The sequence below is a fragment of the Sapajus apella genome, unplaced genomic scaffold (assembly GCF_009761245.1).
Source record: "Sapajus apella isolate SASKATOON/1434 unplaced genomic scaffold, GSC_monkey_1.0 scaffold17, whole genome shotgun sequence".
Classification (NCBI taxonomy): domain Eukaryota; kingdom Metazoa; phylum Chordata; class Mammalia; order Primates; family Cebidae; genus Sapajus; species Sapajus apella.
The window spans coordinates 31,283,925-31,298,949 of NW_022436957.1; the positions used below are offsets into that span (position 1 = coordinate 31,283,925).

A 15,025-nucleotide genomic window follows, 5' to 3' on the forward strand; every position below is an offset into this window, starting at 1 on the left:
GAATTGAGGACGTCAGGGTTTTAACATTCTCCTCATTGCTAAGTGTGAACCTTTGGTTTGTGCTTGTGTTTTAGCACAGGGGGGGCACTCCTAATTCAGTTTACCCTTGTAGCTACCTGAAACATACAGTTGAATTCAGTTCTTGCCTTTCCAAAAGTAAATAGTCTAGGTTTGGATGTTAATCATAAAAAACTATTAATCTCTTTTTGGCATTTTTAGAATTCCAGTGAACATTATCTCTCAGAGCCATTACTTTAATCCTTTGCAAGATCTAGGTAAAGTACCAGTCTGACAGTTAACTTATTATGAAGGCATCGAGACTTCATTGACATTATTACAATTTTTTTTCAGAATGTAATATTTCCTCTCTACAATCTAAAATGGGAACCAGGGTGCACAAGAGGGGATTTCAGCACTCTGGTACCTCTTAAGCCATGTTATCCCTGTGCATTTCCCAGATCAGACACATCTTCAAACATAACAATAAATACCAATTCTGAAACATGAAAGAAATAATCTGGAGATTATCCAAAGCACTCTTCACCCTCTATGAAAATTGCATTGCTATCTCTTGCCCCTTCTTTTCTCCTGCCCAAAAATCTGTACCTCCATGACGACTTACCTGATACTCCAGGAGAATTCAATAACACTCCTAATAGTAGGAAACTCATGCCTCTATCATAGCCACTGGGATTGTTTTGGGAAAAAACTCGGAGTACTGATTGTAACGCTAATGACAATGCTAGTGTATTTACCCAGTTATTACGGCTTGTCAGGGACTGCTGTAAGTACTTTGAAAGAATTTCTTGTTAAGTTCTCACAATAATCAACTACTCAAATATTACATTCCCACAATGACTTATCTGTTTGTCATATACCAATCTTACTCTCTTTTTTCTTTAAACCCTTTTATTTTCCCTTTATAACATCACTTATCTATATGTTTGCTGTTGTTTTTCTGTCTTCACCACTGAAATAAAAGCTCCAAAAGGGCAAGGCCTTCTCTACCTTGTTTATTGCTCTGACTTCATTGCTTAAAAAAAAGCCAGGACTATAGGAATCACAAATTAAATACAAGAAAAATAGGAAATAAGGAAGGGAGGAAGGTAGAAAGGAAGGAAAGAAGAAAGGAAAGGAAGGCAGGATGGAGGGAAGAAGGAAGAAGAGAAAGGAGAAAGGGAAGGAGGGAGGGAGAAAGCAAAGGAGGGAAGGAAATAAGAAGAGACAAAGGGTGAAAAGAAGAAAATGAGTGAAGGAAGGAGCAAGTGAGGAAGGAAGAAAAGAGAAAAAGGTCTGCTTGTAGACCAAGAAGATTCATTGAAGCAAATGGTCAAGACATATGAGGAACCCAGGTTTTTGGTGGTATGAATGCCTGTGGCTGACCTTACTTGTCACTGTTACAAAGTCATGGACACCTGTTAGGCTCACTCAGTGTTCAGCTAAATTAGCAAAATATACGAAACCTAGAAGCACCTTATATGATGTATGTTGGGGGTTCTTCTAACATAATTTTATTTTTGTGAATAATGATGTGCTAAGACATACTGAAATATTACCTCCTTGCTCTTATACAGGCTTTTGAGAATTACATTTGCAATTCATTGAGTTTACATTTACAATGGAAAATTATTCTTCTAATTGGGGATTTCTGATTATCTTGAAGCTGTTTAATAAATGCAATTAACCACAGGTGATGAGGTGATGATGTGCATCAGGATTTAGAGAACATTCTCTGTAGATGTAAATTTCCCCCACTAAAGTTAGCTTTTCAGGGCCACTTCAGTTTTCTGGCCCTCTGACAACCATCTTAAAATATGTCAAAGAAATATATTTCCCTTGAGGTAAAATATTTTGATTTACTTCACTTGCAAATTGAATTTTATGACAGAAGAGTGTGAAGACAAGTAAAAGATAAACTGCAAGTGAGTAGGAAGTTACAAGGAAGCACACAAATTCTACAATCCCTTCATTTTTCACTTTGTGCCATAAAACCAAGATAAAGAAATCAAACATTTGAATGAAGAAAGTGCGCATTTCAATAATAAATTTCTCATTCAAATACACTCAAGTGGTAACTGGATACGTTAATACCTTTCCAAAAGAATGATGATGCCACACCCAGACTGAGAGGACTAGAAAACCAGCACTGCATCATGAGGCAAGAAAATAAAGATTTTTATAAGCAACTGGTTGAATCTTCAGAGAGGACAAAATTCTAGACCCCAAGCACAGAGCTGCCCATCAGTAGTAAAAGCCAGCCCTGTAAGAATTCTCAGAGATTAGAACAGGTTTGGAATACAGAAACAGAAAACTTCCCGAACGTTTAGTGACAAAGAGGAAAAGATGAAAGTGGCCATGCGGAAAAGTGACTCCATAGAACAGCAAATCTCCAAACCTTAGATGTTCAGCAAAGAGGTGAACACTCAGCGTGAGGATACCATTGATAAGGCTTCACAGCAACACACACTTTGTGAATACACACAGAACTACTCCAAACAAATAGAAGTGAGCTTTGAGGTCCTTATGATGAAGGTAGGAAAATTGCCACTTTAGGATATCAGCAAGAGATTTCTAAATTAAATCTGAACTTTAGAAGAAAGTATTATTTTGCAAAGAGGAATGTGAGGTTCAAAGGGAATCAAATAAATTAACTGGTGAAAATGAAAGGCTTTTTTAGCAGCTCAAAATAGACAATGTGAAAATGAGTTTAAGATTTTTTCATTAGGAGTAGGTTGCCTTCTGGGAATCTTAAATTGCAGAAACCATGCTTTAGGTCAGCAATGAGAAAAATTTTCTGGAGTATTTTCAAGCTATTGTTTCTAAGATGATCAGAGTTTGAGATTTTGAGAAGTTCTGATACAGAATCAAGAATGCTGGATCCACTTTTGAAAGCTCATCATAGTTACTACCTGGCCATGTCTTTAAGGCTTGCAATCTCTCTTTAGAAAGCCAGCCAGGCCAAACAACTTGTTCAAGAATTGAGAAGTCTAAGACTTAATTTGCCTGAAGGAAAATCCATCCAGCTGGCATTGTTGTGAGCCAATCTTGTACCTTAGAGATAAAGATTTTGAGCTCTGTCTTAGCTTCAGATGTTATACATGCCATGAGCAAAGATAGTTTTTGTATATTCAGGGTAACAGCTTGTCTCTTACATGTACCTCAAGGGCCAGTTCTATTGGTCTTCTAATAATTCTACTACTAGTTCTAACAGAAAATGACAATGAAAAGAATAAGATGGACAAGATTCTGAAAGGATTTAAATATATCCTACATAAAAACAGACTGAAAAGCAATCCGTGTATATTCCACCAGAAGCCTAAGAAAGGATGTTGGCTATTATTAAAGCAAATCTTACAGCTGTTGCTGAAAATCATACTAGAATCCAGTTGGTTTAAAATAAGGATTGTACATTACAGAGATTACTTGTAATGACATCATTCTAGCTACTGTTTGTAAGAAACTGTTTCATATTCAATGTGTTCCCAAAGGGAAAATTACAATCTTTCTCTGTAATTGAAATCACTGTGTTCTGGGAACATGCTCTATTTTATCCATGTTCTTTCTTTGAATGAGTGGAAGGCAGATTTGGCATCAAATTCCCAGAAAAAAAAAAAAAAAGGTCGCCTACTCATAATAACTTCAACAGTTAGGAAGAGTTCTTCAACTAGTCTGTTTGTAGCAGTGGACTGATCCTTTTCTATGAGAGACAGAACTAAACTTTCTCACAAAAATGTCAATGAACCTATGGCTCAGGAACTGTACAGTAGATAGCAATGTTCAAGGAAAAGTCGTGTTGGCTACCTTTCTGGGTTCTTTCTGTTGAGCAACCATGAAGATGTCTAATCCTGGCATATACCAATGACCTCTCACATTCTTCTCACTGCAGTCTTTTGAGGCCCTTTCTTCTGTGGAATTCAATCATGAAGAATATATGTTTTGCTTCAGCCCCATGGGATTGGATGTGAACTCACAGTATGAAATGTCATGTGTACAGGGGCTAATATGGTCTGTAACTCCTGTTCCCAATAGTTATAGCTCTCTGCATCTCATAGTATACAGTGAGTATGGCATCAATACACCATAAGGATGATAAGACTGTGGAATGGGTTCAAACCACCAGTCTGAGGAGAATAAGAACACTAAATCTGAATGCATCTTCAACCTTCTCAACTCTGAGCTTCCATGCCTAATCTAAGAACAATTTCTCTGGAAAGTTCTAGCATGCCAGACACTTGAAAATGTGATTTGTTTTTAAGAGTCTGGAGCAGGAGAGATTACAACATGTGTAAGAGATTCTAGGAACCAAGAACGAGCTTCAAAATTATACCAGCCCAACCAATTTCAACCATGAGGTTGATCCTGCCTAGAAATGGAATGTATGCTGTCATGGCTCTCACTCTCTCACTCTAAATATTTTGCTTACTTCATTAGAGAAAAGGCCAGGTCCTCCTCCAGTCAACTATCCTAGTAGGCTTAGTCCAGAATAAAGACATACATATATTTCAAGGCTCCCATTAGATGGATCAGAGGTGAGAGTGACCACGCCTTTGAGAAGCGTCTGATCTTGACCAGGATTTTTGACAAAGTGCCTTATTCAGATTCTACCACACACTGAACTATATCGAATGAACGACTTCAACTCCAGCAACCTGCTGAACTGCACCTTCCCACACAAGCATCAAACTCCTACTTGGTTTTGAGGGGTTCTCCTTAGGCACCTGAAACTTATTCCATGGCCTTTCACAATCACCTCCTATTTCAATTTCAAGGCTGATGCTGAATCTCTAGTGTTGTCCAAGGACATGCAGAATCTATTTGCTAATATGAAAATGAAGAAAATATTTATTAGTGTAATGATTAGTTTTAAGCCACCTTATTCCATAGAGGTAGGCAAGATCCATTCTTCTGCATAGCTCTGAGACAACACTGTTTTTGTTTGCCCTTTAAAGGCCACCACACAGTGTCTCTTCTATTTTGAACAAACTGAGATGCTGAGTAGGGCTTGTGCTCAACTGTGCCTATGAATGATCGCATGCCTCCTTTGCCGGAAACTTTTCTATAGTATGTATAGTGTAGAGGAATAGAGATCTGAGCATGAGCATAGGTGAATATCCTTTTATTTTTTACTCAATGTAAATTCAATGACAAGTATCATCTTTTATTGTTTATGTCTTCTCGGAAGACAGACTACAATAAAACTTATTGCATTTCTAATTAAATGTAAATTAAAATATCAGTGACAGAGTTGTGTGTTCCTTGCTCTTCCTGATTTGGGGGTTTTTAAGTTTAGTTTTTGATCTTATAAGATTTAAATGTAGTATATGCATTACCGATTTGCTTTCACAATCTAATCACATTCTTTTATAGACTATAATTGGATAACATGGTTTACGATTGTGGCAATACCATCTGAAAGATGCATATGAATTTTATTTCAAAGTGAGTTACCAAAATTCTATTTCAAATTTTTTTTTACAAATTTGAAGAGCTTTTGCCAAAAACAAATGTCAAAAATATAATAATACAAGTTCAACTCTTGGTATTTTGAGAGAAATTAACTAAAGCATGCATGCTTTTAATATTGTGACCCTTGGCAATGCTGACAATAAAGTATAGTAGATTTGTTCCAATTAAAGTCAGTTTAAACCATTAAAACTGTATTTAAATTGATATTCTGTTAAATAAAATTCAACTTTTCTTTCTGTTTGAAATGTATCTGGTTTTTTAATATAATACAGAGATGTAGGGTTTCTTTTTCTTTTTTTTTTTTTTAGGCAGAGTTTTACTCTTGTTGCCCAGGGTGGAGTGCAATTGCGTGATTTCGGCTCACTGCAACCTCTGCCTCCCAGGTTCAAGCAATTCTCCTGCCTCCACCTCCCACGTAGCTGGGATTACAGGCATGTGCCACCATGCCCAGCTAATTTTTTTATATTTTTAGTAGAGACGGGGTTTCTTCATGTTGTCAGGCTAGTCTCGAACTCCTGACCTCAGGTGATCCGCCCACCTTGGCCTCCCAAAGTGCTGGGATTACAGGGATGAGCCACCGCGCCCGGCCTTGGGTTTATTTTTCAAAGTATATTTCATAAATTTTAGGGAGTAATTTAGTTTCATTTTTATAACAATTTCTCAATTTTGTTTTCAAGCTGAAAAATAATTTAGCTATTAAAATGAGTAGAACCACAGCTGGCCTTTGAACAACACAGGTTTGAACTGCACAGGTCCACTTATATGTGGATTTTTTTAACCAAATGCAGATCAAAAATACAGTATCAGCCGGGTGCAGTGGCTCATGTCTGTAATCCCAACACTTTGGGAGGCCGAGGTGGGCAGATCACCTGAGGTCAGGAGTTCAAGACCAGCCTGGACAACTTGGTGAAACCCTATCTCTACTAAAAATACAAAAATTAGCCGGGTGTGGTGACAGGCACCTGTAATTCCAGCTATTCAGGAGGCTGAGGCAGGAGAATATTTGAACCTGGGAGGCAGAGGTTGCTGTGAGCTGAGATGGCACCATTGCACTCCAGCGTGGACGCCAAGAGCGAAAGTTCATCTCAAACAAAACAAAAGAAAACAAATAAACAGTATTTGTGGGTTGCAAAACCAGTGTACAGCCAGGGCTGACTTTTCCTATAAGGGGGTTTTCCCAGCTCCATTGCAGGACTTGAGTATTAACAGATCTGGGTATATGAAGGTGGTTCTGGAACTAATCTCCCCGCATATATCCGAGGGACGACTCTATATACAGTATTGGTAAATGATAATAAATATTTCCTATATGGTTACAATTACATTGCATATTAAACAGTTGTCATAGAAGTATTTAGTGGCTATTTCAGTCAGCAATTTAACTGCTAATTCTTAGTGAATAATAAAAAATTAGGTAGGCTGGGTACAGTGGCTCATGCCTGTAATCCCAGCACTTTGAGAGGCTGAGGTGGGCAGATTGCTTGAGCCCAGAACTTCAAGATCACCCTGGGCAACATTGCAAAACTCAGACTCTATTATAATGCATATATAGTACATATATATAGCATATATATTATATAGATATTTTTATATATTTTTAATATACTATAAAGTATATATATATATATTCATATATACACAGCAAAATTAGCTCAGCATGGTGGTGCACACCAGTAATCTGTCCCAGCTACTCAGGAGACTGAAATGAGTGGGTCACTTGAGCCCAGGAGTTTGAGGCTTTAGCGAGCTGTGATTGAATCATTCCAGCCTGGGTGACAGAGTAAGTGAGACCCTGTCTCAAAAAAGAAAAAAAAAAAAGGAAAGAAAAGAAAAACAAAGATTAAACAAAAGAAAAAAAATTAGGACAGTTGGAATAAGGTGAGAGAAGGGGGAGAGGAATGAGGGTTTTGAGTTCTGTATTAAGTGATCAGCAAAACCACCTCAGAGCATTTTGTTTGAGAGCACTCTGGCATATAGGACCATAGATATTGGGAAATGATTTGGATAAGCATTCCTGGATACACTGGGAGTTTCCTCCCTAGCTATGCTTAAAGCTCAGCCTGCCTATAAATTTCGACATTCCCGGAACCATATGTAGAGAGGATTTTAGATCAATATCTACACTCAGGCACAATGTGAGTTTTGTGAGGCACGAGGTTTTCACAATTTGCAGGAGGGGACTTCTTCAAGAGCAATAATGTAAAATTAAAATAAAAATAATTTTTTGACCCCCTTTCCTAGTCCTTATACCTAATATAAAAATAGGTATAAGGACTAGGAAAGGGGGTCAAAAAAATGAAGAATTATAAAGTTTCTGCTCCTTTGGTATCTCAGTAAATCTGTCCCTGAAATCACTAAATGTTTCCATAATATTTTATAGTCAAATTTAATAGTTCCGCTGGGACATAAAGTGCTTTAAGCATGACAAGTTTAGAATATTATTAATAGTCAACCTTTATGTAGTAAATCATATAGCATTTAAATTCTTAACACATATTGTCTTATTAAACCTGTCCCTCACTTAGAAGAGGTGGATGTTATTATTTTCTTCCTTTATAAATTGCTGATAATGACCTGAATTATAATAGTGAGACTAAAGAAGAAGGGAGAACAAAATTGCAGAAAATTTAGTACTACAAGGTGGATTGTGGTTATGGGCTCAAAAGATAGAAACTTCAACCAATATGCCCAGATTTCTGGTATGAGAAACAGGGTGGATATATATTTCATCATATCAAATGATAAAGATTATATGATGAGGAACAAATTAATGGAGAAAAATGATGCTTTAATTTTGAACTTGAGTGATATATCTCCATATTTATCCATACATCTATCCATTTGTATATTTATTTGCATATTTATAACTATATCTACGTAGGCATATCTAGTATATCTCTGAATATATAAGTTGAATATGGAAGGAAAAGGGTAAAAATAGAAATAAATGGTGATGTTAACAGTAATTCAACTATGGGAGTGTACAAAATCTCCCAGGAGATGTATAAAGGGTAATAACCCCAGTGAAACAAAAAGAGTCTTGAAGATCCCCACATTCAACTTGCAAACAGAACTCACAAAGAAACTAAGAATAAATATTGTCAAGGGTATGGAGAAGAAATACAGGCAACTGGGATGAAGCATTATATCAAATGCCCAGAATTATGAGAGCAAATGCTTAATCAGTCAGGTTAAGTATGACAAAGATGCAGCAAGGCACAGGCTGAGACTGGTCCATTGGATTTGCTATTTGTAAAGCAACTGCCTGTTGCACCACAGCAGTAGACCAAAGGAAAGGTTTGGGAGGTTGGGGAGAAAACTATTCATGCAAGAATAAAAGCTGCAAATACAAATCCCTCTCCTGAGAAATATGTATGGCATAGGAAAGGCAAAGGTTTGGATTTTTTCTGATTTTTGAAGCTTGAAAATGTTTGAGAGCCAATGTGAAAGCACTATTCTCAGAAAAGGAGCTGTACTAAGTGATGAGGAGTCCAAGAACAGGTTATCTAGGATTAGATGAAGCATAACCATAGCAAGTTTACTCTGAGGCTGAGAGAAGGCAATAAGAAGGTTAAGGAAGAATCCTTTCATGTAGTCCCTTTTCCTCTGTGAGAGAAGAGATACCAGCATTTACCTGGAAAAGATCAAGAATGGGGAAAAAAACGGAGTCCTGTTTGAGAAGACTAATGAGTGTGGATTGGTTGTTGTGAGAAGTGCAAGAGTTCATTGATAAACAAGTAGAGGATCAATGTGTAGATGGGGTCCAAGACAGAAATATCAGGAAGATTAATTGGTAAAAAGTAACAAACCAGCTATCCCAGTGCTTTGGATATTGTTGGTGCTCATTAAACATTAGACCTACCCCAGTCTTCTAATATAAAGGAATCACAAGCTCCCTGTGACCTATGAGACGAGACAAGCTGTATCCCTTTTCCACAGGAAGTTGGTTGCATCTGCAGAGATTGATGTACCCACCTGCATACACATGTACTATCTTAACAGCTTCATTTTCTTCAGATGAAAGCATTATAATTTTAAATAGCACAATGAGAAAAATAATTTTTCAAGTGACAGAGCTAAAGTAAATATGGATTTAAGTAGATTGTTTTTAAATAATTTTGTTTATAGTTATTCATCACAAATGTGTAATTTTCATTATGAATTTCAAAAAAGTAAAGACTGATAGAAAATACTAATATGAGAGAGGAGAAGACAGCCATTTTTAACACCTCAAAACTAGCTCCTTTTGATGTGTTTAGAACTTCAAGAGATCATAAATATGGCCCTCCTTCTACCCTTCTTTTGTAGTTAGTAGAAGTTCTGAGCTGTCCCTAGTTCTCCACATAAATTCTTGCCATTTGCTTCTTTCTCAATGCCACCCATAAAAAAAGATTTGTTTCTATATTACCATATTTATTGCTAGGGATTTTCCTGTTTTTTATCCTCAAATTGGTCTAAACTCATTAATGTTCTTGGACAAAAATTCTAACAGGATGCTATTTATTAAAGTTAAAATGATTGCATTCTATTCCTTTTTATTAATCAAGTCCACTGCTGAATAATAGAATACATAGAGTTTAGGGTATGCCTTTTATTTGATCTGTTACTGTTCTGAATTATAATATTCTATTTTTGTAAGTAGCCTCATAAACTTCTTAAACACTTCACTTAAACGTCTGTTAAAAAAGTGGAAACAGAATCATGGGATGAAAAGATCCCTCTGTAAACTCAACTGCACAGAAAATCAAGTTAAACATAAACCACGATAGGCCAAATACATTTTAAAAGCTTTATGTATGATCTTTCAAAATTGTTTGCCATTTTTTTTCTTATTTTCACAGTAATAATCTCACTAAAATGTATAATTAGCAATGGATACGAAAGAAAAAATCAGCCTTAGACAAATATCTGAGTGAACAGACTTTTAAAAATAAATAACATTACATTTATAATTTAAAATTATCTAAATATGCCACAGGCTTCATTAGTAAGACTGTACTTTGAGTTTCAAGTCAATTCTATGTGATGTGTCTTTGGTTACATATTCTGTCAAAGTGAAATGCCTTAAAATTTGAATTTTTCTTTATAGTCAACTATAGTCTTAATTTTATCTATAAATACATTCTATATGTGTCTACAGATAGCACTTATCTCATTGTATTATAAGAGCTACTTATCTGTGAGTCTTCCAAATGGAAGAATATGGCCATTTTTATCATTTTGCCTAGGGAAATTGATGCTCAGCATTGTTGATGAATAAATGGCTGAATAAATACATTCAAAATTCTGTGTTTTAAAGTAGATGCAACTTTATCCAGGCATCTCAAAAGAGATTGAAAAGTTACTAAAACAAGTTATTCATTTAAAATTTTAATAGCACATTGAAAAGCTGAAGTTAGTAAAGATTTTAAAAAGACAATGACTTATGATGAGGGGTCTCAGACTGATTGCTAGTAAGACAAATATCCCCTCACAGTTGTTTGGCTGGCTCAGGTTCTTATTTTTTGAATGTGAATATTTAAACATCTACTCTCTAGGATCTATTTTCCCTATTACCTTAGACTAGATCTAACTCTTAATTCCCTGTTACCTGCATAGCCACTTAACAGTTAAGTCTGGAATGTCAGTTCTCCTAGGGAGGGAAAGTAAACAGACTATCTTGTAATTTGTAAGTTGTAACCACTCTTTCAAGCTTACAATTTTTTTTTTTTTTTGAGACAGTCTTGCTCTGTCACCCAGGCTGGAGTGCAGTGGCACAATCTCAGCTCACTGCAACCTCTGCCTCTCAGGTTCAAGCGATTCTCCTGCTTCAGCCTCCCAGGTAGCTGAGATTACAGGCACCCACTACCACACCCAGCTAATTTCACACTTGCAAACATTTTATAGTTAACAAAAATCCATACTAGAATAACAAATGAAGATTTGAAAAAAACAAATTTAGCAAAAGAATAACTTAAAATTCATGAGACTGGAATTATGTGAATTCTAGGAATAGCCCTAGTGAATAAATTACATTCCTACTCTTATCCAGATGTTTGAAAAGAACTGAAATGAAAAAGAAAGGTAATTTTAAATAAAAATATTTAGTTACTTGTTTATATCTTATGACTTGTATTTGGTAATGTTAGTGTTTCAATATTCATATTAAATTTCTATTAAACCTTCTTGATAATGGCAACAGAATAAAGTGACATCAGGAGACCAAAAGTAAGTACAGTGATCAACTACAGGTATTGATCGACTTACAACCTATGCAACTTACGACCATTCGACTTTTCGACCACAATCGCTAGCCACGACTGCTCCGCGTCTGGCAGCACAAACGTTGCCCCGCTGGGCGTAGGACAGTGCGGACCAGCTTCCGGCAGCACTACCATCTCCACGTGCATATAGCCTACTCAACTTACGACCAAATCGTGTTACGACCGGTCTGTCGGAACCAATTGTGGTCGTAAGACGAGCACTAGCTGTAATGAAGACCTTGCTCCAAATCAAAAATAAATTACTCACAAATGACACATTCTTCTCTGATACCCTCTAGCCATCAACATCTTTCCTATCTTTTAGAAGCAGTCTGAGCCTCAACTTCAGCACAACTTCTGTAACCAAGTTCACTCTCAAAACAAGAGCTCACCTTCTTCAAAGTCCACTTTATCAGATTACTACTTTTTAACAAAGATAGGTCTACAGATTTCAGTACCAGTAATTTAACACCCAAATTAGGTAAATAATTTTTTTTTTTTTTGAGATGGAGTCTCACTCTGTTGCCCAGGCTGGAAGTGCAGTGGCATGATATCAGCTCACTGCAACCTCCACCTGCTAAGTTCAAGTGATTCTCCTGCCTCAGCCTCCTGAATAGCTGGGATTACAGGCATGTGCCACCATGCCCAGCTAATTTTTGCATTTTTAGTAGAGACAGGGCTTCACCATGTTGGCCAGGTTGGTCTCGAACTCCCAACCTCAAGGGATTCACCAGCCTTGGCCTCCCAAAGTGCTGGGATTACAGGCGTGAGCCACCGTGCCCAGCCTAATTTCTTAAAATTGAGTCAGTGTAGCTTGAGTTCTGGAATCTGAAGAATGCAAGTTTTCTTGGGGATATTGAAATATTCTTGATGGCTGAGCTCTACAATGTATAAAATGAACTTAGTGTTCTTCATCTTTCAGGCATTGAAGAATATACAAGAGTGCAAAAAAACAAAACAAAAACCAGAAAGTAAAATCAAAATACAATTCTCTTAACTTTTACTTCAAAAATGCAAAAGATAGCATCATGTGTTTAGACAGAATATTTAAGAAAACATCCAACAAGAGATTGAATTTGTTTATTGCATTATTTGTATTTAATTACCATTTAACTGGTGGAAGACAGCACAGACACATTTCACAAAATCAGTGAAGTCCTCCTTTATTCAAAGATGGCCAGCATTCCCTACTGTAATGCTTTCAGTGTTGAAGAATTTATTGCCTCCGGAGAAACGATTCCACTGGTGAACAGAGTTAAGAAAGAACTTTCCTCATTGAGTTGAAACCTGCATTTCTTCACATCTACCATCATATATATTATATTCTTATTAGCACTATAGAATCAGCTCTGGTCTTTTACTAATGATTTCCTAGAATGAGACACTGCAGATAAATAAGCCAAGCAAGTTAAAAGTGCCATTTTACTTGTTCAAGAACATGTTCCATTCAATGAAACAATGACGGAGCACATGTTATGCACAAAGCATGGAGGACAGACAAAAAAAATACATATGAAAATTGCTTCAGATTTCTAGGATTTCACAATCTGGTAGGAAACATAAGTAAATATAAATGAAAATATAATATACAACATAATTTGATAAATGCAATATATGCAATAATTAACACAATAGGTATGCTGGGTTCCAGGAAGACAGGCAAAGAGAGAGTGATAAAAATCCACCTTCTAAGCGCATTCATCATAGAAAGTGGATCCTTTTACAGAATCTTCCTTCCTCAACCATTTTTTAATTTCCATAACATCTCTTGGCATGGGATAATACAGGGATAATAAAGGAGAAAATGTTTCAGAGGAGAGAGAGAAAAAAGCATGCATAGTGTGCATGCTATGGTAGGCTTATAGTTTAAAATTTGAAAAATTTTATTGTAATAGTATACTGAAAGTTGAACATAAGTGTTCCAAATTCACTGTTCTGTAGTAGAAGCAAGCATTTTACTTTTTTACTCATGCCACATTATTTTTAATTACGTACAAAGATTTAACATGTCACCCAGGGACCATTTCACCCACTGTTCTGTTTAACCACCAGTCTTTTGTCTTTCTCTTCAGCAATGGTGAGGCAGATACCCTTTCTTCGGGGAAGAGAAAACCATGGTTTGTTGCCTGTGCCAATAACAAAAATGTTGGAAAGTCGGGTGGCAAGCTGCTGCCATCGGCATCTTTCACATGAACCATGTCAAAAGGTCCAGGGTGCCTCTCGCTGTTGGTGATCACACCAATTCTTCTCAGGCTAGCACCTCCAGTCACCATACACGGGTTACCAGTGTTGAACTTGATGAAATCAGTAATCTTGCCAGTCTCCAAATCAATCTGAATGGGATCATTCACCTTGATGAGGGGATCAGGGTAGCAGATGGTACGAGCATCATGAGTCACCAGATGAGGGATTCCTTTTGGGCCCACAAAGATTTTTCTCACTTTGCACAACTTGTACTTGGCCTCCTCAGGTGTAATAGAATGTACAGCAAAGTGACCCTTGGTGTCATAGGTCAGATAGAAATTCTGTCCCATTGTGTCAATGCTGATGAAATCCATGAATCCAGCAGGGTAGGTTAAATCAGTTTGGACCTTGCCCTTGATCTTAATGAACTTCTGCATGCAAATCTTCTTTACTTCATCTCCTGTCAGGACATACTTAAGTCTGTTCCTTAGGAAAATGATGAGGGGGTGACACTCTCTCAACTTGGGACCGGAGGATGGACAAGGAGCAAACATACCGGTCAATTTATCCAGCATCCAATGCTTTGGAGCTGCTACCCCCCGCTTCAGATGCTTCTTGGGACCACAAGCCATGGCTGTGTTAAGCAAGAAAAGGAAGTAAGCATTTTAGCATGAGCTGAAGAGAACCATCAGCTTCTTAGAAGCATAGTATGGATGGGTCAGTCCAGAGGATATCAGAGCCTTGGTCTTTTTGTTTAGGTGCCAAAACAAATTTAAAACTCCAGGATATCACTAAAAAGAGATTATTAATTCTTGGAAAACTCTTTTTTTGGCTGTATTGATTCTAGAATTGTGACAAGTAAAAAAAAAAACCCATCCCTAAAATACTGAGGATTTTTTTTTTAGTAATATATGAGTACTGAGGTAAGCATTAAAGAGGTAGGATGGAAAAATACCCTTTATTCCTTTATTGAACAAAAATTTGGTAACTAACTTAGGCACAACACACACGTTTCTGGGCACTGGTGATATGACACTTAACTAAACAAATATCTGCTCATAAATTCCCTTGTTGGAGACAAAGACTAAACAAATAGATATATTACTTTCAAGTGGTAAATGTTATCTATAGAG

At 36.8% G+C, this 15,025-nt stretch overlaps 1 pseudogene across 1 annotated transcript; it reads right to left on the bottom strand.

The window, feature by feature from the left end:
* Positions 1 to 13,665: 13,665 nt before the first annotated feature.
* Positions 13,666 to 14,524, bottom strand: LOC116556566 (annotated as a pseudogene). Its single transcript, XR_004271075.1, has one exon. The product of XR_004271075.1 is annotated as a 40S ribosomal protein S4, X isoform-like (transcript).
* Positions 14,525 to 15,025: the final 501 nt, after the last annotated feature.